Consider the following 24,404-nt stretch of genomic DNA (forward strand, 5'->3'; position numbering starts at 1 on the left):
ATATAGTCCAGTTGATAACCAGGAATAGCCACTACAACCCACCCCTTGTTAACTTGACACAAATAATATCTCATGTTCACATGAAACAATAACAAGGTTGTGAATACGCCTAACAGGATATAACTATCCCTCGTACATTCGCAAATGTATTTGTAAATTTACAATGGGGCAAAGTCCCTTGGGAACATCCTTTTAGTGTGTCAACTTAAATACAAATTGATGTTAAAGAAATCGGAAGTGAAAGACTCCGAGAGGAGCCCCTTGCTCAGGCCTCAGGACAATAGCAGACACCCAAGAACGCACAATAGACGGAGCTAGTTGCAGACCACATGAGGCTTTATTTGGGGAAAGCCAGAGCTCTGGGGACGACTCATATCCCACTCAGGGGTAGAGGAGTCCACCTTGAGGGGAAAGAGGTCCCAGGTTTTAGAGGCCCTCAGGGGAGAATGGAGAAGGGAGAGTAGGGGATTTCCAGATCTAAACAATGTCTATTCTCAAGAAATGGGTATGGGAGGGGTACAAGGAAAGAGTCTGGTGCAGGTGTAGCAACTCAGGATTGGCCGGGCTGTGGTTGCTGGGGAGATTTTCTGACTCTTTCTCAGCAACCAATATCACAAACACCTGGCAATGGGCTTCATCAGTGGGCACACACATGAGTTCAAGGAATGGTCAAAACATTGGCAGACATTGGTTCAAGGAGTGGCCAGAGCATTGTGCACCTCTATTTTTCTAAATCAGTGAAGCTAGTACTGCTAACACTGACATCTATCTTGCCAATTTCAGGGCTTGTGTGACCTTTTACATTCTGCCAGGATCTTTCAGTAGTGTTTGTCCTTTTCCCTGAGGTGGGTTTCCTGTATGTAGCAAAATGTTGGGTTCTGTTTACATAGCCAGTCTGTTCATCTATGTCTTTTTATTTGGGAATTAAGCCCATTGATATTAAGAGATATTAGGGAAAAGTAATTGTTGCTTCCTGTTGTTTTTGTTGTTAGAGTTGGGATTCTGTTAATGTGGCTATCTTCTTTTAGGTTTGTTGAAAGATTACTTTTTCTAGGGTGTAGTTTCACTCCTTGTGTTGGAGTTTTCCCTTTGTTATCCTTTGAAGGACTGGATTTGTGGAAAGATATTGTGTGAATTTGGTTTTGTCATGGAAAACTTTGTTTTTTTGTTTTTTTTTTTTTTTTTCCGTCTATGGTAATTGAGAGTTTTGTTGGGTATAGTAGCCTGGGCTGGCATTTGTGTTCTCTTAGTGTCTGTATAACATCTATCCAGGATCTTCTGGCTTTCATAGTCTCTGGTGGGAAGTCTGGTGTAATTCTAATAGGTCTGCCCTTATATGTTACCTGACCTTTTTCTTTTTACTGCTTTTAATATTCTTTCTTTGCTTAGTGCATTTGGTGTTTTGATAATTAATTATGTGATTGGAGAAATTTCTTTTTTGGTCCAAACTATTTGGAGTTCTGTCGACTTCTTGTATGTTCATGGGCATCTCTTTAGGTTGGGGAAGTTTTCTTCTATAATTTTATTGAAGGTGTTTCCTGGCTCTTTAAGTTGAAAATCTTAATTCTCATCTATATGTATTATCTTTAGGTATAGTCTTCTCATTGTGTCCTGGATTTCCTGGATGTTTTGAGTTAGGATATTTTTTGCATTTTGCATTTTGCATTTTCTTTGATTGTTGTGCCAATGTCTTCTATGGAATCTTCTGCACCTGAGATTCTTTCTTCTATCTCTTGTATTCTCTTGGTGATGCTTGCATCTATGGCTCCTGATTTCTTTCCTAGGTTTATCTCCAGAGTTGTCTCCCTTTGTGAATTCTTTATTGTTTCTACTTCCATTTTTATATCCTGGATGGTTTTGTCCAATTCCTTTAGCTATTTGATTGTGTTTTCCTGTAATTCTTTAAGGGCTTCTAGCTGTTTACCTGTGTTCTTCTGGATTCCTTTAAGGGAGTTATTAACGTCCCCCTTAAAATCCTCTACCAGCATCATGAGATATGATTTTAAATCCAAATCTTGTTTTTCAAGTGTGGGAGTACTGTGTTCTGATGATGCTGAGTGGTCCTGGTATATTAGTTTGGGTTCTCTGGAGTCACAGAACTTATGGATAGTCTCTATATAGTAAAGGAATTGATTGATGACTTACAGTCTACAGTCCAACTCCAAACAATGGTTCAGTAGTAGCTGTGAATGGGAGTCCAAGGATCTAGCAGTTACTCAGTCCCACATGGCAAGCAGGTGAGGGAGCAAGAACGAGACTCCCTTCTTCCTTTTATTTTTTCTCAATTTTTCACATGTTCTTCTTATTCAAGGGTTTACTCACAGGCAGTATTTAAAGTCAGGCTTTTTAAATTAAAGGCCTAAACTACGAAATCTTGTAAATATGACACTGGCAAAGAATGAGCATCTGGATAATTTAAACCCTCATTATCCCGGCGTCCAAGTTTGTAACACGGAACGCAAAGATCAGTTTCATTCAAAACAAACAACTGAGAAACCACGGTGCTGGGTAACTTGTCAATGAAGAAGAGGCTCAGTTCAGCCTTGCTGAGTAGGAAACCAGGAACTCGCTCTCCTGTGGCAGAGCATCCATCCACTGTGCTTCAGAACTTTGCCTGTAAAGTCTCTTTCTCCATCAGCAAATCCGCGTATCTCTGTTGAAGCTCTTTCTCTCGTTCCTGTTGCAGCTGCACATCTTCCTTTAGACACTCTAGCCTACGGGGAATAGCAGAGTCTTCACGTTTCTTGAGTTCTTCAAAAGTGCGTAGCTCCAAGTGAGCCTGCTCAATCTGGTCCCATAAGTCATTCAACTGTTTCATGAGCCCCATAGCACGAGACTGGTATCCACCAAGCAAAATCTTCATCTTCTTTTCCATCTTTGCAGCTCTCTTGGCTTCTGTTGTCATGTGACCCCTGTTTATCTCAAGTCTCTTTTCAAGTGATTCAATTCTGTCCTTTTTGCTAGCAAGATTAGCGCGAGTGTAGCGGCTCTGAGCAATAAGAGAGAGGACTTGACTGTAGCATTCCTCCCACACCTGGTTGTAAGCTTCACTGGAGAGTTCGCCATGGCTCATTCCTTGTTTGACCACTTCCATCTCTTGTACCAGAGCACCCTGGGCCTTTTTCAGATCTTCTTTGGAGAACTTCTCATAAGGGCTATGCTCAAGATAGGTAATGTGCTCTGAATCGTTGGTAGCTAACCCAACATTTTTTCCTTTTTTGTTTCCAGATGGTTCGTAGGGATGATGTAGAAGATCATAATGAAGCATCGTAATCATTTCTTTTTTGATCAGTTCTTCGCTCTTCTGTAAATCTGTTAGAGGTGGTTCTACATTGAAAGGTCTTAAAATAGTTTCATTTACTTCAGACGGCCTGGGAAGATCCTTCTGAACGGCTTTGTGCATTCGTTTCACTTCCTTTACACGCTCAGCATCTCGGATGGCCTGCTTTCGAGCATCCACATCAGCAGCATCTTCAATGTAGGTATCATCTATTTCACGTTCTTCCAGTTCCTTCTCGGCATTTTCAGGCAGAACGATTTCAAAATCGTTCTTAGGTGCAGGGAGGCCTAAGAACCCGAGACGGAGATGTTCACGAGATTCTCTTTCCATCTGCTTCACGTAAGAGGGGTCACTGTAGTCTGCCATTCCATCCTCTGGATTAATGTTTAACTTGTCTCTAAGTGGTGTTCTACCTGGGGTGGCATTAGTGACTGGTTTAGGAGTTGTTCCACTTCGGGGAGTCAGCCCTTCAGCTCCATTAGAAGGAGTCCTGAGAGGGGTAGACAGAACTGTATTTGGAGTCTGCACAACTTGCCGCTGTGGGGTCACACCAGAGAAGTCACTCTCATGCAGTGGGGTATTAAGCCCACCTTTCAACGGAGTGTCCACATTGGTCAAGGCCATGAGGTTCTGAGCTTCCTGTAGAATCCTGTCTTGAGGGGCTGGTGTCCGTGGTGTTCTCAGAGCGATGCTGTTGTTTGTGACATTGTACTCAGACAGGAGAGTGCTAGAAGCAGAGTTTGTTATTCCTGACTCCTCCGCCGTCTGCCGCGCGACTTCACTGGCCTGGCCTACCTTGACAACTTCCTGGAGTTCAGCATCTGAAATCTGAGGCGCAGGCAACACAAGTTTGCTTCTCTTTTTAGTCAACTCGGAGACACCACTGGTTTGGAGGATAGCTGATGGTAAATCAGACTCCTTTTTCCTTTTTAAACGCTGTTTGTCTGTTTTTCTATCTCTTCCTTCTTTTTCAGATCTTAGCTCCCCGTCAAGATCCTGCTGTCGCAATTTCCTGAAGTCTGCATCAAGGGCCTGGTAATTCTCCTCAGAAGTATCATAAAAACCAAGAGCTGGCTTTTTTTCAAATGGGATTTCAGCATTATAATCAACGCCTCTCTTCCTTTTCCTTTTCTTCTGAATCTCTATGCCAGCTGCTCGAAGCTCTCGTCTTTTCTGGAGGGCAGCAAGGCGCCTGGCTTCTTCCAACTGCTTTTCTCTTGCTTTCCTTTTAGCCTTCTTTCCTTGAGTATTGGCCAGACGGGCTCGAGCCTCAGAGAGCATCTCAAGTTCATCCTCATCCATGTCAATCGGGTCGGGCCGGGCTGGCTTGGTCTCTGGGTTTGGATCGATCTCTCCAGGCTTAAGCTTCCGGGGGTCATCTGTTGTTTCCTCTTCATTGTCCCTTTGAGCAGTTCTGTCCAGGAGGAATTCATAGTGTTCCAGGCACTGGGCTGCTGTTCTTCCTATGATTGGAGCAATGGTCCTCCACTGCGTTGGCATCAGCTTGGCCAGGTGCAAGAGTTTTTCTTCCTCTTCTCTGGACCATTCAGTTTTTTTAATACTTGGATCCAGCCATTCGTACCATCTGGCTTTGCACTGCTTTGCCGATTTCCTATGCAGCAATGAGGCAATCCTAGACCACTGGTTTTTCCTATATTTCATTATCGCTGCTTTCAGAATTTCATCCTCCGTGTTCCTCCACACTCCTCCTTTGATCATAATCCGGGGCATCTTGGCGGCGGAGTGTCCTGGCGAGGGGGCGAGAGGAGCTTCGAGAAAGTAGTAAGGGCGCTCCGGTAACGGGACGCAAGAAGCCACTTCCTCCCAAGAGCGACCTTCTGCTTTAGAGACTCCCTTCTTCCAATGTCCTTATATTGTCTCCAGCAGAAGCTGTAGCTCAGATTAAAGGTGTGTTCCACCACACCTTTAATCCCAGGTGAAAGGTGTAGCCCAGATTAAAGGTGTGTTCCTCCACATCCTTAATCCCAGATGTCCTTGAATTCGGAGATTTAATCTTCTGGAATCCATAGCCACTATGTCTAAAGATCTCCATACCTAGATCCAGATCAAAAAACTTCTATCTACAAGCCTCCAGATAAGGGTCACTGGTGAGCCTTCCAATTCTGGATTGTAGTTCATTCCAAATATAGTCCAGTTGATAACCAGGAATAGCCACTACAACCCACCCCTTGTTAACTTGACACAAATAATATCTCATGTTCACATGAAACAATAACAAGGTTGTGAATACGCCTAACAGGATATAACTATCCCTCGTACATTCGCAAATGTATTTGTAAATTTACAATGGGGCAATGTCCCTTGGGAACATCCTTTTAGTGTGTCAACTTAAATACAAATTGATGTTAAAGAAATCGGAAGTGAAAGACTCCGAGAGGAGCCCCTTGCTCAGGCCTCAGGACAATAGCGGACACCCAAGAACGCACGATAGACGGAGCTAGTTGCAGACCACATGAGGCTTTATTTGGGGAAAGCCAGAGCTCTGGGGACGACTCATATCCCACTCAGGGGTAGAGGAGTCCACCTTGAGGGGAAAGAGGTCCCAGTTTTTAGAGGCCCTCAGGGGAGAATGGAGAAGGGAGAGTAGGGGATTTCCAGATCTAAACAATGTCTATTCTCAAGAAATGGGTATGGGAGGGGTACAAGGAAAGAGTCTGGTGCAGGTGTAGCAACTCAGGATTGGCTGGGCTGTGGTTGCTGGGGAGATTTTCTGACTCTTTCTCAGCAACCAATATCACAAACACCTGGCAATGGGCTTCATCAGTGGGCACACACACATGGGTTCAAGGAATGGTCAAAACATTGGCAGACATTGGTTCAAGGAGTGGCCAGAGCATTATGCACCTCTATTTTTCTAAATCTGTGAAGCTAGTACTGCTAACACTGACGTCTGTCTGGCCGATTTCAGGGCTTGTGTGACCTTTTACATTCTGTCAGGATCTTTCAGTAGTGTTTGTCCTTTTCCCTGAGGTGGGTTTCCTGTATGTAGCAAAATGTTGGGTTCTGTTTACATAGCCAGTCTGTTCATCTATGTCTTTTTATTTGGGAATTAAGCCCATTGATATTAAGAGATATTAGGGAAAAGTAATTGTTGCTTCCTGTTATTTTTGTTGTTAGAGTTGGGATTCTGTTAATGTGGCTATCTTCTTTTAGGTTTGTTGAAAGATTACTTTTTCTAGGGTGTAGTTTCACTCCTTGTGTTGGAGTTTTCCCTTTGTTATCCTTTGAAGGACTGGATTTGTGGAAAGATATTGTGTGAATTTGGTTTTGTCATGGAAAACTTTGTTTTTTTGTTTTTTTTTTTTTTTCCGTCTATGGTAATTGAGAGTTTTGTTGGGTATAGTAGCCTGGGCTGGCATTTGTGTTCTCTTAGTGTCTGTATAACATCTATCCAGGATCTTCTGGCTTTCATAGTCTCTGGTGGGAAGTCTGGTGTAATTCTAATAGGTCTGCCCTTATATGTTACCTGACCTTTTTCTTTTTACTGCTTTTAATATTCTTTCTTTGCTTAGTGCATTTGGTGTTTTGATAATTAATTATGTGATTGGAGAAATTTCTTTTTTGGTCCAAACTATTTGGAGTTCTGTCGACTTCTTGTATGTTCATGGGCATCTCTTTAGGTTGGGGAAGTTTTCTTCTATAATTTTGTTGAAGGTGTTTCCTGGCTCTTTAAGTTGAAAATCTTAATTCTCATCTATATGTATTATCTTTAGGTATAGTCTTCTCATTGTGTCCTGGATTTCCTGGATGTTTTGAGTTAGGATATTTTTTGCATTTTGCATTTTGCATTTTCTTTGATTGTTGTGCCAATGTCTTCTATGGAATCTTCTGCACCTGAGATTCTTTCTTCTATCTCTTGTATTCTCTTGGTGATGCTTGCATCTATGGCTCCTGATTTCTTTCCTAGGTTTATCTCCAGAGTTGTCTCCCTTTGTGAATTCTTTATTGTTTCTACTTCCATTTTTATATCCTGGATGGTTTTGTCCAATTCCTTTAGCTATTTGATTGTGTTTTCCTGTAATTCTTTAAGGGCTTCTAGCTGTTTACCTGTGTTCTTCTGGATTCCTTTAAGGGAGTTATTAACGTCCCCCTTAAAATCCTCTACCAGCATCATGAGATATGATTTTAAATCCAAATCTTGTTTTTCAAGTGTGGGAGTACTGTGTTCTGATGATGCTGAGTGGTCCTGGTATATTAGTTTGGGTTCTCTGGAGTCACAGAACTTATGGATAGTCTCTATATAGTAAAGGAATTGATTGATGACTTACAGTCTACAGTCCAACTCCAAACAATGGTTCAGTAGTAGCTGTGAATGGGAGTCCAAGGATCTAGCAGTTACTCAGTCCCACATGGCAAGCAGGTGAGGGAGCAAGAACGAGACTCCCTTCTTCCTTTTATTTTTTCTCAATTTTTCACATGTTCTTCTTATTCAAGGGTTTACTCACAGGCAGTATTTAAAGTCAGGCTTTTTAAATTAAAGGCCTAAACTACGAAATCTTGTAAATATGACACTGGCAAAGAATGAGCATCTGGATAATTTAAACCCTCATTATCCCGGCGTCCAAGTTTGTAACACGGAACGCAAAGATCAGTTTCATTCAAAACAAACAACTGAGAAACCACGGTGCTGGGTAACTTGTCAATGAAGAAGAGGCTCAGTTCAGCCTTGCTGAGTAGGAAACCAGGAACTCGCTCTCCTGTGGCAGAGCATCCATCCACTGTGCTTCAGAACTTTGCCTGTAAAGTCTCTTTCTCCATCAGCAAATCCGCGTATCTCTGTTGAAGCTCTTTCTCTCGTTCCTGTTGCAGCTGCACATCTTCCTTTAGACACTCTAGCCTACGGGGAATAGCAGAGTCTTCACGTTTCTTGAGTTCTTCAAAAGTGCGTAGCTCCAAGTGAGCCTGCTCAATCTGGTCCCATAAGTCATTCAACTGTTTCATGAGCCCCATAGCACGAGACTGGTATCCACCAAGCAAAATCTTCATCTTCTTTTCCATCTTTGCAGCTCTCTTGGCTTCTGTTGTCATGTGACCCCTGTTTATCTCAAGTCTCTTTTCAAGTGATTCAATTCTGTCCTTTTTGCTAGCAAGATTAGCGCGAGTGTAGCGGCTCTGAGCAATAAGAGAGAGGACTTGACTGTAGCATTCCTCCCACACCTGGTTGTAAGCTTCACTGGAGAGTTCGCCATGGCTCATTCCTTGTTTGACCACTTCCATCTCTTGTACCAGAGCACCCTGGGCCTTTTTCAGATCTTCTTTGGAGAACTTCTCATAAGGGCTATGCTCAAGATAGGTAATGTGCTCTGAATCGTTGGTAGCTAACCCAACATTTTTTCCTTTTTTGTTTCCAGATGGTTCGTAGGGATGATGTAGAAGATCATAATGAAGCATCGTAATCATTTCTTTTTTGATCAGTTCTTCGCTCTTCTGTAAATCTGTTAGAGGTGGTTCTACATTGAAAGGTCTTAAAATAGTTTCATTTACTTCAGACGGCCTGGGAAGATCCTTCTGAACGGCTTTGTGCATTCGTTTCACTTCCTTTACACGCTCAGCATCTCGGATGGCCTGCTTTCGAGCATCCACATCAGCAGCATCTTCAATGTAGGTATCATCTATTTCACGTTCTTCCAGTTCCTTCTCGGCATTTTCAGGCAGAACGATTTCAAAATCGTTCTTAGGTGCAGGGAGGCCTAAGAACCCGAGACGGAGATGTTCACGAGATTCTCTTTCCATCTGCTTCACGTAAGAGGGGTCACTGTAGTCTGCCATTCCATCCTCTGGATTAATGTTTAACTTGTCTCTAAGTGGTGTTCTACCTGGGGTGGCATTAGTGACTGGTTTAGGAGTTGTTCCACTTCGGGGAGTCAGCCCTTCAGCTCCATTAGAAGGAGTCCTGAAAGGGGTAGACAGAACTGTATTTGGAGTCTGCACAACTTGCCGCTGTGGGGTCACACCAGAGAAGTCACTCTCATGCAGTGGGGTATTAAGCCCACCTTTCAACGGAGTGTCCACATTGGTCAAGGCCATGAGGTTCTGAGCTTCCTGTAGAATCCTGTCTTGAGGGGCTGGTGTCCGTGGTGTTCTCAGAGCGATGCTGTTGTTTGTGACATTGTACTCAGACAGGAGAGTGCTAGAAGCAGAGTTTGTTATTCCTGACTCCTCCGCCGTCTGCCGCGCGACTTCACTGGCCTGGCCTACCTTGACAACTTCCTGGAGTTCAGCATCTGAAATCTGAGGCGCAGGCAACACAAGTTTGCTTCTCTTTTTAGTCAACTCGGAGACACCACTGGTTTGGAGGATAGCTGATGGTAAATCAGACTCCTTTTTCCTTTTTAAACGCTGTTTGTCTGTTTTTCTATCTCTTCCTTCTTTTTCAGATCTTAGCTCCCCGTCAAGATCCTGCTGTCGCAATTTCCTGAAGTCTGCATCAAGGGCCTGGTAATTCTCCTCAGAAGTATCATAAAAACCAAGAGCTGGCTTTTTTTCAAATGGGATTTCAGCATTATAATCAACGCCTCTCTTCCTTTTCCTTTTCTTCTGAATCTCTATGCCAGCTGCTCGAAGCTCTCGTCTTTTCTGGAGGGCAGCAAGGCGCCTGGCTTCTTCCAACTGCTTTTCTCTTGCTTTCCTTTTAGCCTTCTTTCCTTGAGTATTGGCCAGACGGGCTCGAGCCTCAGAGAGCATCTCAAGTTCATCCTCATCCATGTCAATCGGGTCGGGCCGGGCTGGCTTGGTCTCTGGGTTTGGATCGATCTCTCCAGGCTTAAGCTTCCGGGGGTCATCTGTTGTTTCCTCTTCATTGTCCCTTTGAGCAGTTCTGTCCAGGAGGAATTCATAGTGTTCCAGGCACTGGGCTGCTGTTCTTCCTATGATTGGAGCAATGGTCCTCCACTGCGTTGGCATCAGCTTGGCCAGGTGCAAGAGTTTTTCTTCCTCTTCTCTGGACCATTCAGTTTTTTTAATACTTGGATCCAGCCATTCGTACCATCTGGCTTTGCACTGCTTTGCCGATTTCCTATGCAGCAATGAGGCAATCCTAGACCACTGGTTTTTCCTATATTTCATTATCGCTGCTTTCAGAATTTCATCCTCCGTGTTCCTCCACACTCCTCCTTTGATCATAATCCGGGGCATCTTGGCGGCGGAGTGTCCTGGCGAGGGGGCGAGAGGAGCTTCGAGAAAGTAGTAAGGGCGCTCCGGTAACGGGACGCAAGAAGCCACTTCCTCCCAAGAGCGACCTTCTGCTTTAGAGACTCCCTTCTTCCAATGTCCTTATATTGTCTCCAGCAGAAGCTGTAGCTCAGATTAAAGGTGTGTTCCACCACACCTTTAATCCCAGGTGAAAGGTGTGGCCCAGATTAAAGGTGTGTTCCTCCACATCCTTAATCCCAGATGTCCTTGAATTCGGAGATTTAATCTTCTGGAATCCATAGCCACTATGTCTAAAGATCTCCATACCTAGATCCAGATCAAAAAACTTCTATCTACAAGCCTCCAGATAAGGGTCACTGGTGAGCCTTCCAATTCTGGATTGTAGTTCATTCCAAATATAGTCCAGTTGATAACCAGGAATAGCCACTACAACCCACCCCTTGTTAACTTGACACAAATAATATCTCATGTTCACATGAAACAATAACAAGGTTGTGAATACGCCTAACAGGATATAACTATCCCTCGTACATTCGCAAATGTATTTGTAAATTTACAATGGGGCAATGTCCCTTGGGAACATCCTTTTAGTGTGTAAACTTAAATACAAATTGATGTTAAAGAAATCGGAAGTGAAAGACTCCGAGAGGAGCCCCTTGCTCAGGCCTCAGGACAATAGCGGACACCCAAGAACGCACGATAGACGGAGCTAGTTGCAGACCACATGAGGCTTTATTTGGGGAAAGCCAGAGCTCTGGGGACGACTCATATCCCACTCAGGGGTAGAGGAGTCCACCTTGAGGGGAAAGAGGTCCCAGTTTTTAGAGGCCCTCAGGGGAGAATGGAGAAGGGAGAGTAGGGGATTTCCAGATCTAAACAATGTCTATTCTCAAGAAATGGGTATGGGAGGGGTACAAGGAAAGAGTCTGGTGCAGGTGTAGCAACTCAGGATTGGCTGGGCTGTGGTTGCTGGGGAGATTTTCTGACTCTTTCTCAGCAACCAATATCACAAACACCTGGCAATGGGCTTCATCAGTGGGCACACACACATGGGTTCAAGGAATGGTCAAAACATTGGCAGACATTGGTTCAAGGAGTGGCCAGAGCATTATGCACCTCTATTTTTCTAAATCTGTGAAGCTAGTACTGCTAACACTGACGTCTGTCTGGCCGATTTCAGGGCTTGTGTGACCTTTTACATTCTGTCAGGATCTTTCAGTAGTGTTTGTCCTTTTCCCTGAGGTGGGTTTCCTGTATGTAGCAAAATGTTGGGTTCTGTTTACATAGCCAGTCTGTTCATCTATGTCTTTTTATTTGGGAATTAAGCCCATTGATATTAAGAGATATTAGGGAAAAGTAATTGTTGCTTCCTGTTATTTTTGTTGTTAGAGTTGGGATTCTGTTAATGTGGCTATCTTCTTTTAGGTTTGTTGAAAGATTACTTTTTCTAGGGTGTAGTTTCACTCCTTGTGTTGGAGTTTTCCCTTTGTTATCCTTTGAAGGACTGGATTTGTGGAAAGATATTGTGTGAATTTGGTTTTGTCATGGAAAACTTTGTTTTTTTGTTTTTTTTTTTTTTTTTCCGTCTATGGTAATTGAGAGTTTTGTTGGGTATAGTAGCCTGGGCTGGCATTTGTGTTCTCTTAGTGTCTGTATAACATCTATCCAGGATCTTCTGGCTTTCATAGTCTCTGGTGGGAAGTCTGGTGTAATTCTAATAGGTCTGCCCTTATATGTTACCTGACCTTTTTCTTTTTACTGCTTTTAATATTCTTTCTTTGCTTAGTGCATTTGGTGTTTTGATAATTAATTATGTGATTGGAGAAATTTCTTTTTTGGTCCAAACTATTTGGAGTTCTGTCGACTTCTTGTATGTTCATGGGCATCTCTTTAGGTTGGGGAAGTTTTCTTCTATAATTTTATTGAAGGTGTTTCCTGGCTCTTTAAGTTGAAAATCTTAATTCTCATCTATATGTATTATCTTTAGGTATAGTCTTCTCATTGTGTCCTGGATTTCCTGGATGTTTTGAGTTAGGATATTTTTTGCATTTTGCATTTTGCATTTTCTTTGATTGTTGTGCCAATGTCTTCTATGGAATCTTCTGCACCTGAGATTCTTTCTTCTATCTCTTGTATTCTCTTGGTGATGCTTGCATCTATGGCTCCTGATTTCTTTCCTAGGTTTATCTCCAGAGTTGTCTCCCTTTGTGAATTCTTTATTGTTTCTACTTCCATTTTTATATCCTGGATGGTTTTGTCCAATTCCTTTAGCTATTTGATTGTGTTTTCCTGTAATTCTTTAAGGGCTTCTAGCTGTTTACCTGTGTTCTTCTGGATTCCTTTAAGGGAGTTATTAACGTCCCCCTTAAAATCCTCTACCAGCATCATGAGATATGATTTTAAATCCAAATCTTGTTTTTCAAGTGTGGGAGTACTGTGTTCTGATGATGCTGAGTGGTCCTGGTATATTAGTTTGGGTTCTCTGGAGTCACAGAACTTATGGATAGTCTCTATATAGTAAAGGAATTGATTGATGACTTACAGTCTACAGTCCAACTCCAAACAATGGTTCAGTAGTAGCTGTGAATGGGAGTCCAAGGATCTAGCAGTTACTCAGTCCCACATGGCAAGCAGGTGAGGGAGCAAGAACGAGACTCCCTTCTTCCTTTTATTTTTTCTCAATTTTTCACATGTTCTTCTTATTCAAGGGTTTACTCACAGGCAGTATTTAAAGTCAGGCTTTTTAAATTAAAGGCCTAAACTACGAAATCTTGTAAATATGACACTGGCAAAGAATGAGCATCTGGATAATTTAAACCCTCATTATCCCGGCGTCCAAGTTTGTAACACGGAACGCAAAGATCAGTTTCATTCAAAACAAACAACTGAGAAACCACGGTGCTGGGTAACTTGTCAATGAAGAAGAGGCTCAGTTCAGCCTTGCTGAGTAGGAAACCAGGAACTCGCTCTCCTGTGGCAGAGCATCCATCCACTGTGCTTCAGAACTTTGCCTGTAAAGTCTCTTTCTCCATCAGCAAATCCGCGTATCTCTGTTGAAGCTCTTTCTCTCGTTCCTGTTGCAGCTGCACATCTTCCTTTAGACACTCTAGCCTACGGGGAATAGCAGAGTCTTCACGTTTCTTGAGTTCTTCAAAAGTGCGTAGCTCCAAGTGAGCCTGCTCAATCTGGTCCCATAAGTCATTCAACTGTTTCATGAGCCCCATAGCACGAGACTGGTATCCACCAAGCAAAATCTTCATCTTCTTTTCCATCTTTGCAGCTCTCTTGGCTTCTGTTGTCATGTGACCCCTGTTTATCTCAAGTCTCTTTTCAAGTGATTCAATTCTGTCCTTTTTGCTAGCAAGATTAGCGCGAGTGTAGCGGCTCTGAGCAATAAGAGAGAGGACTTGACTGTAGCATTCCTCCCACACCTGGTTGTAAGCTTCACTGGAGAGTTCGCCATGGCTCATTCCTTGTTTGACCACTTCCATCTCTTGTACCAGAGCACCCTGGGCCTTTTTCAGATCTTCTTTGGAGAACTTCTCATAAGGGCTATGCTCAAGATAGGTAATGTGCTCTGAATCGTTGGTAGCTAACCCAACATTTTTTCCTTTTTTGTTTCCAGATGGTTCGTAGGGATGATGTAGAAGATCATAATGAAGCATCGTAATCATTTCTTTTTTGATCAGTTCTTCGCTCTTCTGTAAATCTGTTAGAGGTGGTTCTACATTGAAAGGTCTTAAAATAGTTTCATTTACTTCAGACGGCCTGGGAAGATCCTTCTGAACGGCTTTGTGCATTCGTTTCACTTCCTTTACACGCTCAGCATCTCGGATGGCCTGCTTTCGAGCATCCACATCAGCAGCATCTTCAATGTAGGTATCATCTATTTCACGTTCTTCCAGTTCCTTCTCGGCATTTTCAGGCAGAACGATTTCAAAATCGTTCTTAGGTGCAGGGAGGCCTAAGAACCCGAGACGGAGATGTTCACGAGATTCTCTTTCCATCTGCTTCACGTAAGAGGGGTCACTGTAGTCTGCCATTCCATCCTCTGGATTAATGTTTAACTTGTCTCTAAGTGGTGTTCTACCTGGGGTGGCATTAGTGACTGGTTTAGGAGTTGTTCCACTTCGGGGAGTCAGCCCTTCAGCTCCATTAGAAGGAGTCCTGAAAGGGGTAGACAGAACTGTATTTGGAGTCTGCACAACTTGCCGCTGTGGGGTCACACCAGAGAAGTCACTCTCATGCAGTGGGGTATTAAGCCCACCTTTCAACGGAGTGTCCACATTGGTCAAGGCCATGAGGTTCTGAGCTTCCTGTAGAATCCTGTCTTGAGGGGCTGGTGTCCGTGGTGTTCTCAGAGCGATGCTGTTGTTTGTGACATTGTACTCAGACAGGAGAGTGCTAGAAGCAGAGTTTGTTATTCCTGACTCCTCCGCCGTCTGCCGTGCGACTTCACTGGCCTGGCCTACCTTGACAACTTCCTGGAGTTCAGCATCTGAAATCTGAGGCGCAGGCAACACAAGTTTGCTTCTCTTTTTAGTCAACTCGGAGACACCACTGGTTTGGAGGATAGCTGATGGTAAATCAGACTCCTTTTTCCTTTTTAAACGCTGTTTGTCTGTTTTTCTATCTCTTCCTTCTTTTTCAGATCTTAGCTCCCCGTCAAGATCCTGCTGTCGCAATTTCCTGAAGTCTGCATCAAGGGCCTGGTAATTCTCCTCAGAAGTATCATAAAAACCAAGAGCTGGCTTTTTTTCAAATGGGATTTCAGCATTATAATCAACGCCTCTCTTCCTTTTCCTTTTCTTCTGAATCTCTATGCCAGCTGCTCGAAGCTCTCGTCTTTTCTGGAGGGCAGCAAGGCGCCTGGCTTCTTCCAACTGCTTTTCTCTTGCTTTCCTTTTAGCCTTCTTTCCTTGAGTATTGGCCAGACGGGCTCGAGCCTCAGAGAGCATCTCAAGTTCATCCTCATCCATGTCAATCGGGTCGGGCCGGGCTGGCTTGGTCTCTGGGTTTGGATCGATCTCTCCAGGCTTAAGCTTCCGGGGGTCATCTGTTGTTTCCTCTTCATTGTCCCTTTGAGCAGTTCTGTCCAGGAGGAATTCATAGTGTTCTAGGCACTGGGCTGCTGTTCTTCCTATGATTGGAGCAATGGTCCTCCACTGCGTTGGCATCAGCTTGGCCAGGTGCAAGAGTTTTTCTTCCTCTTCTCTGGACCATTCAGTTTTTTTAATACTTGGATCCAGCCATTCGTACCATCTGGCTTTGCACTGCTTTGCCGATTTCCTATGCAGCAATGAGGCAATCCTAGACCACTGGTTTTTCCCATATTTCATTACCGCTGCTTTCAGAATTTCATCCTCCGTGTTCCTCCACACTCCTCCTTTGATCATAATCCGGGGCATCTTGGCGGCAGAGTGGAGTGTCCCGGCAAGGGGGCCGAGAGGAGCTTCGAGAAAATAGTAACTGTGCTCAGGTCACGGGACACAGGACGCAAGAGGCCACCTCCTCCCAAGAGCGACCTTCTGCTTTAGAGACTCCCTTCTTCCAATGTCCTTATATTGTCTCCAGCAGAAGCTGTAGCTCAGATTAAAGGTGTGTTCCACCACACCTTTAATCCCAGGTGAAAGGTGTAGCCCAGATTAAAGGTGTGTTCCTCCACATCCTTAATCCCAGATGTCCTTGAATTCGGAGATTTAATCTTCTGGAATCCATAGCCACTATGTCTAAAGATCTCCATACCTAGATCCAGATCAAAAACTTCTATCTACAAGCCTCCAGATAAGGGTCACTGGTGAGCCTTCCAATTCTGGATTGTAGTTCATTCCAAATATAGTCCAGTTGACAACCAGGAATAGCCACTACAACCCACCCCTTGTTAACTTGACACAAATAATATCTCATGTTCACATGAAACAATAATAAGGTTGTGAATATGCCTAACAAGATATAACTATCCCTCATACATTCGCAAATGTATTTGTAAATTTACAATGGGGCAATGTCCCTTGGGAACATCCTTTTAGTGTGTCAACTTAAATACAAATTGATGTTAAAGAAATTGGAAGTGAAAGACTCCGAGAGGAGCCCCTTGCTCAGGCCTCAGGACAATAGCGGACACCCAAGAACGCACGATAGACGGAGCTAGTTGCAGACCACATGAGGCTTTATTTGGGGAACGCCAGAGCTCTGGGGACGACTCATATCCCACTCAGGGGTAGAGGAGTCCACCTTGAGGGGAAAGAGGTCCCAGTTTTTAGAGGCCCTCAGGGGAGAATGGAGAAGGGAGAGTAGGGGATTTCCAGATCTAAACAATGTCTATTCTCAAGAAATGGGTATGGGAGGGGTACAAGGAAAGAGTCTGGTGCAGGTGTAGCAACTCAGGATTGGCTGGGCTGTGGTTGCTGGGGAGATTTTCTGACTCTTTCTCAGCAACCAATATCACAAACACCTGGCAATGGGCTTCATCAGTGGGCACACACACATGGGTTCAAGGAATGGTCAAAACATTGGCAGACATTGGTTCAAGGAGAGGCCAGAGCATTATGCACCTCTATTTTTCTAAATCAGTGAAGCTAGTACTGCTAACACTGACGTCTGTCTGGCCGATTTCAGGGCTTGTGTGACCTTTTACATTCTGTCAGGATCTTTCAGAAGAAATACAAATATATTTGTTAGCAAAGTAAGACAGGGGCATTCATATTACTTTATAATCCTCGTTTCTGCAACTGGTCACGTGGCCTTAATTGGTACTTATAACCACCTTCATTTTCTACCCATTCTGTATTTCCTTCACTTTCGGCAAGCACCTCAGCAGGTCTTGGCTCTTTTCCTGGAGGATTGACCCATACCTTCATTCCTGATGGGTCTGTGTTCTTTGTCATCCTGCTTAGATTAGGCTTTTGTAGTTTCCCATTGACTTTAATCACAGGACATGGTAGTACCAAGAGACGCCCTAAGGGATCTCCTCCATTCCAGACATAATCTTGTTTACCTCTATTGTGAAGAGGTAATACAATTTCCCCATGGTAATCTGGATCTATCACCCCTCCTAACACTGTTATTCCTTTTTTTAGCCTGCTGGTTTAAGGGCATTAGAAGCCCAAAATGACCAGGGGGAAGTCTGAGCTTCCACTTCAATGGAATGTTTGTTGTAGCTCCTTGGTAGGAGCACTCGCCCCTCTGGAGCCAAAACTTCTAGGCCAGCAGAACCTAGAGTTATGGGGACAGGAAGCAAAAATTTTCCTAGAGGGTCACTAGGAGTGATAGTAAGTGGAACTATTCCTTTTTCCACCCCTTGATTCCTGGACCCATGAATCCTGGCTATGGGGGAAACTGTACCATATATCGAACACTGATTCAAGGCATGTACTGCCTTCTGTAGAACTCTGCCCCACCCTTTCATGCCATTACCACCTAATTGGCACTGTAACTGCATCTTCAAAAGGCCATTCCATCTTTCTATCAGACCAGCTGCTTCAGGATGATGGGGAACATGGTAAGACCAGTGAATTCTATGATCATGGGCCCATATTGCACTTCTCTGGCTGTAAAATTAGTTCCTTAGTCAGAAGCAATACTGTGTGGAATACCATGACGATAGATAAGGCTTTCTGTCAGTCCATGGATGGTGGTTTTAGCAGAGGCATTCGTGCAGGAAAGGCAAATCCATAGCCAGAATAAGTATCTACTCCAATAAGAACAAAACGGTGTCCTTTCCAAGAAGGAAGTGGTCCAATGTAGTCAACCTGCCACCAGGTTGCTGACTGGTCACCTCGAGGAATGGTGCCATATCTGGGGCTCAGTGTTGGTTTCTGCTGTTGGCAGATCTGGCATTCAGCAGCAGCTGTAGCCAGGTCAGCTTTGGTGAGTGGAAGTCCGTGTTGCTGAGCCCAAGCATAACCTCCATCTCGACCACCATGGCCACTTTGTTCATGTGCCCATTGAGCAATGACAGGGATGGCTGGGGAAAGAGGCTGACTGTCCACAGAATGGGTCATCTTATCCACTTGATTATTGAACAACTCCTCAGCTGAAGTCACCTTTGTTGAGCATTTACATGGGACACAAACATCTTCACATCCTTTGCCTATTTGGAGAAATCTATCCACATACTTCTTCTCCAGATGTCTTTCTCACCAATTTTCCAATTGTGATCTTTCCAAGTCCCTGACCATCCAGCCAATCCATTGGCTACAGCCCATGAGTCAGTGAATAATTGTACATCTGGCCATTTCTTCTTACAAACAAACTGTAATACCATGTGTACTGCCCGAAGTTCTGCCTACTGTGAAGATTTCCCTTCACCTGTGTCTTTCAGGGTTGTCCCAGAAAGGGGTTGTAATGCTGCAGCTGTCCACTTCTGGGTGGTGCCTGAATAACGTGCAGAGCCATCAGTAAACCAGGCCCTAGTCTTCTCCTCTTCGGTCAGTCGATCATAGGGAACACCCCATGAGGCTATAGGTGCATGCTTGGCAGCAGATGGCATTGTCACAGGAGTAGAAACCAAAGGTATTTGAGCAACTTCTTCATGTAACTTGCTTGTGCCTTCAGGACCTGCTCTGGCCCGATCGAGTATATACCACTTCCATTTGATAATAGACTGCTGCTGTGCATGTCCCACTTTATGACTTGCAGGGTCTGATAGCACCCAGCTCATGATGGGTAGTTCAGGTAGCATAGTAACTTGGTGTTCTATTGTCCTAACAATGATGCTGAGTGGTCCTGGTTTCTGTTTGTAAGATACTTGTTTGCCTTTTGCCATCTGGTAATCTTTGGTGTTAGATGTTCTAGCTGTTTCTGTCTGGAGCTTCTTCCTCCTGTGAGACTCTAAGCCTGTGTCAACACTCTGGGAGACCAGCTCTTGTTGGGAACTAAATGGGTGTGGGGGAAGAGAGGGGAGAGAAAGAGCCAGAGTCTGGTCAGAGTTCCTCCTATGCTCTGGGCAGGCAGATGTGGGAGAGCTGCCATACAGTTTTCACTTGGCCCTGGGTGGGCATCTAAGCCACTGATCCCACTCAACAGGGGGTAGACAAGGGGCACACCTGATACCAGGGTCCCTGGGGTGACACTCTTGGCTCTGGGGATATGGGAGAGAGGTTCCCACGCAGGTGAGAGTCCTTAGTTCCGGCCTTGACTGGAGCACAGGAAGGCCTTCTGATGGGAGATTAGAAACGGCTCATTATTAGAAAGCCTATCCCATCGTCCAAGTGCAGCCGGCCTTGATGAACAGAAACAGTCTATGGTTTTGGAGCTTTATTGTAGAAAGTCAGGGGAAAAGAGCCATGAATTTGCTATTTGGCCCTTAACTCACAGGCTTAAACATCTCAGATCTGTTTATAATAACAGCAATAGAAGGACTGGGTTGAAGCCCTGTACTTCAAAATTTTAGTATCAAAGATAACCTATAATAATCACCCCAGCCCCAAAGCTTAGGGAACTGGGATGACGACTATTTATAACTTCGTCAAGCTGAATATGGGGGTTGAGATATTTTTGAAGGGAGGGGGAAGGGTAGAGAAATGGGGGAGTTGGTTGACCTTAAGAAGGCCACACCAATGATTATATTAGTCTCTGATGTCTGTGTCCTGACTGGATCTGGATGAAAAACCAAGACATCAGGAGTTCAGGCAGGTCAGTTCAGCATGTCTGATGATGAAATTCACCAAGGCTCTAAATTCTGTCTTAAATAAATCTAAAAAAAAAAAATTTAGTATCATCAAAATAACCTTTTTGTTTGATCCTCTGGAATCTAGTTCTGGGGGGGGGGGCTCTCTATCAAATCTGATCCATATAACTCTGGAAGGTGTAAATACTTTAATAACCTTTTCCAAACACAAAGATAAAATGTTTTCCCCAAATAAGCACATCCTTCAGCCGGTAACCAGGAAAACCTGTAGCTTGCCCTCTGTCCCAGAGAAACAACAAAACTACCACAATACTCAAAATCACACACATTTTAGCCTATTTAGGCCTTTCTAATTTGTCATGTCAGGATTTAAACCCAAAATTTCCGTGGAGCCCACGTTAGAATATGAGTCTCCTGCAGACTTTATTATACCATCTTTAAAACAATTGATTCACACTTCTATTTTTCCTTTATTTTTCCTTTCTATACCTGCTTATAAGAGGCAGCTTGTTAAACCAGGATTGAAACCCAAATTTCCTATGGAGCCCACGTATGACAGAATGAGTATCCTGTAAGATTTGTTAGAGTAATATATCTTTTTTTTTATTACATATTTTCCTCAATTACATTTCCAATGCTATCCCAAAAGTTCCCCATACCCTCCCCCTCACTTCCCTACCCATCCATTCCCATTTTTTTGGCCCTAGCGTTCCCCTGTACTGGGGCATATAAAGTTTGCGTGTCCAATGGGCCTCTCTTTCCAGTGATGGCCGACTAGGCCATCTTTTGATACATATGCAGTTAGAGTCAAGAGCTCCGGGGTACTGGTTAGTTCATAATGTTGTTGCACCTACAGGGTTGCAGATATCTTTAGCTCCTTTGATACTTTCTCTAGCTCCTCCATTGGGGGCCTGTGATCCATCCAATAGCTGACTGTGAGCATCCACTTCTGTGTTTGTTAGGCCCCGGCCTAGTCTCACAAGAGACAGCTATATCTGGGTCCTTTCAGCAAAATCTTGCTAGTGTATGCAAAGATGTCATCGTTTGGAGGCTAATTATGGGATGGATCCCTGGATATGGCAGTCTCTATATGGCCCATCCTTTTGTCTCAGCTCCAAACTTTGTCTCTGTAACTCCTTCCATGGATGATTGTTTCCAATTCTAAGAAGGGGCAAAGTGTTCACACTTTGGTCTTCATTCTTCTTAAGTTTCATGTGTTTTGCAAATTGTATCTTACATCTCCGGTATACTAAGTTTCTGGGCTAATATCCACTTATCATTGAGTACATATCATTTGAGTTCTTTTGTGATTGTGTTACCTCACTCAGGATGATGCCCTCCAGGTCCATCCATTTGCCTAGGAATTTCATAAATTCATTCTTTTTAATAGCTGAGTAGTATTCCATTGTGTAAATGTACCGCATTTTCTGTATCCATTCCTCTGTTGAGGGGCATCTGGGTTCTTTCCAGCTTCTGGCTATTATAAATAAGGCTGCTATGAACATAGTGGAGCATGTGTCCTTCTTAACGGTTGGGACATCTTCTAGATATATGCCCAGGAGAGGTATTGCGGGATCCTCCGGTAGTACTATGTCCAATTTTCTGAGGAACTGCCAGACTGATTTCCACAGTGGTTGTACAAGCTTGCAATCCCACCAACAATGGAGGAGTGTTCCTCTTTCTCCACATCCTCGCCAGCATCTGCTGTCCCCTGAATTCTTGATCTTAGCCATTCTGACTGGTGTGAGGTGGAATCTCAGGGTTGTTTTGATTTGCATTTCTCTGATGATTAAGGATGTTGAACATTTTTTCAGGTGCTTCTCAGCCATTAGGTATTCCTCAGGTGAGAATTCTTTGTTTAGCTCTGAGCCCCAATTTTAATTGGGTTATTTGATTTTCTGGAGTCCACCCTCTTGAGTTCTTTATATATAGTGGATATTAGTCCCCTATCTGATTTAGGATAGGTAATGATCCTTTCCCAATCTGTTGGTGGTCTTTTTGTCTTATTGACGGTGTCTTTTGCCTTGCAGAAGCTTTGCAGTTTCATGAGGTCCCATTTGTCAATTCTCGATCTTACAGCACAAGCCAGTGCTTTCTATTCAGGAATTTTCCCCTGTGCCCATATCTTCGAGGCTTTTCCCCACTTTCTCCTCTATAAGTTTCAGTGTTTCTGGTTTTATGTGAAGTTCCTTGATCCACTTAGATTTGACCTTAGTACAAGGAGATAGGAATGGATCAATTCACATTCTTCTACATGATAACAACTAGTTGTGCCAGCACCATTTGTTGAAAATGCTGTCTTTCTTCCACTGGATGGTTTTAGCTCCCTTGTCGAAGATCAAGTGACCATAGGTGTGTGGGTTCATTTCTGGGTCTTCAATTCTATTCCATTGGTCTACTTGTCTGTCACTATACCAGTACCATGCAGTTTGTTTTTTTTTTTTTTTTGTTTTGTTTTTGTTTTTTTTTATCACAATTGCTCTGTAGTAAAGCTTTAGGTCAGGCATGGTGATTCCACCAGAGGTTCTTTTATCCTTGAGAAGATTTTTTGCTATCCTAGGTTTTTTGTTATTCCAGATGAATTTGCAAATTGCTCTTTCTAATTCGTTGAAGAATTGAGTTGGAATTTTGATGGGGATTGCATTGAATCTGTAGATTGCTTTTGGCAAGATAGCCATTTTTACTATATTGATCCTGCCAATCCATGAGCATGGGAGATCTTTCCATCTTTTGAGATCTTCTTTAATTTCTTTTTTCAGAGACTTGAAGTTCTTATCATACAGATCTTTCACTTCCTTAGTTAGAGTCACACCAAGGTATATTATAATATTTGTGACTATTGAGAAGGGTGTTGTTTCCCTAATTTCTTTCTCAGCCTGTTTATCCTTTGTGTACAGAAAGGCCATTGACTTGTTTGAGTTAATTTTATATCCAGCTACTTCACCGAAGCTGTTTATCAGGTTTAGGTGTTCTCTGGTGGAATTTTTAGGGTCACGTATATATACTATCATATCATCTGCAAAAAGTGATATTTTTACTTTTCCAATTTGTCTCCCTTTTATCGCCTTTTGTTGTGGAATTGCTCTGGCTAGGACTTAAAGTACAACGTTGAATAGGTCGGGAGAAAGTGGGCAGCCTTGTCTAGTCCCTGATTTTATTGGGATTGCTTCCAGCTTCTCACCATTTACTTTGATGTTGGCTACTGGTTTCCTATAGATTGCTTTAATTAAGTATGGGCCTTGAATTCCTGATCTTTCCAAGACTCTTATCATGAATGGATGTTGGATTTTGTCAAATGCTTTCTCAGCATCTAACGAGATGATCATGTGGTTTTTGTCATTGAGTTTCTTTATATAATGGATTACGTTGATGGATTTTCGTATATTAAACCATCCCTGCATCCCTGGAATAAAACCTACTTGGTCAGGATGGATGATTGTTTTGATGTGTTCTTGGATTCGGTTAGCAAGAACTTTATTGAGGATTTTTGCATCGATATTCATAAGGGAAATTGGTCTGAAGTTCTCCATCTTTGTTGGATCTTTCTGTGGTTTAGGTATCAGAGTAATTGTGGCTACATAGAATGAGTTGGGTAGAGTACCTTCTACATCTATTTTGTGGAATAGTTTGTGCAGAACTGGGATTAGATCTTCTTTGAAGGTCTGATAGAACTCTGCACTAAACCCATCTGGTCCTGGGCTTTTTTTGGTTGGGAGACCATTAATGACTGCTTCTATTTCTTTAGGGGATATGGGACTGTTTTGATTGTTAACTTGATCCTCGTTTAACTTTGGTACCTGGTATCTGTCTAGAAATTTGTCCATTTCGTCCAGGTTTTCCAGTTTTGTTGAGTATAGCCTTTTGTAGAAGGATCTGATGGTGTTTTGGATTTCTTCAGGGTTTTTTGTTATGTCTCCATTTTCATTTCTGATTTTGTTAATTAGGATGCTTTCCCTGTGCCCTCTAGTGAGTCTGGGTAAGTGTTTATCTATCTTGTTGATTTTCTCAAAGAACCAGCTCCTTGATTGGTTGATTCTTTGAATAGTTCTTCTTGTTTCCACTTGGTTGATTTCGCCCCTGAGTTTGATATTTCCTGCCGTCTACTCCTCTTGGGTGAATTTGCTTCCTTTTTTTCTAGAGCTTTTAGGTGTGTTGTCAAGCTGCTAGTGTGTGCTCTCTCTAGTTTCTTTTTGGAGGCACTCAGAGCTATGAGTTTCCCTCTTAGAAATGCTTTCATAGTGTCCCATAAGTTTGGGTATGTTGTGACTTCATTTTCATTAAACTCTAAAAAGTCTTTAATTTCTTTCTTTATTCCTTCCT

At 43.2% G+C, this 24,404-nt stretch overlaps 3 pseudogenes; all 3 read right to left on the reverse strand.

Moving 5' to 3' along the window:
* Positions 1-2,567: 2,567 nt before the first annotated feature.
* Positions 2,568-5,026, reverse strand: Gm9046 (annotated as a pseudogene).
* A 2,972-nt stretch (positions 5,027-7,998) lies between these two features.
* On the reverse strand, positions 7,999-10,450 carry Gm9048 (annotated as a pseudogene).
* Positions 10,451-13,433: 2,983 nt separating this feature from the next.
* Gm9049 lies at positions 13,434-15,876 on the reverse strand (annotated as a pseudogene).
* Between the last annotated feature and the right edge of the window lie 8,528 nt (positions 15,877-24,404).

This window comes from Mus musculus, chromosome 10, assembly GCF_000001635.26.
Source record: "Mus musculus strain C57BL/6J chromosome 10, GRCm38.p6 C57BL/6J".
Lineage (NCBI taxonomy): Eukaryota > Metazoa > Chordata > Mammalia > Rodentia > Muridae > Mus > Mus musculus.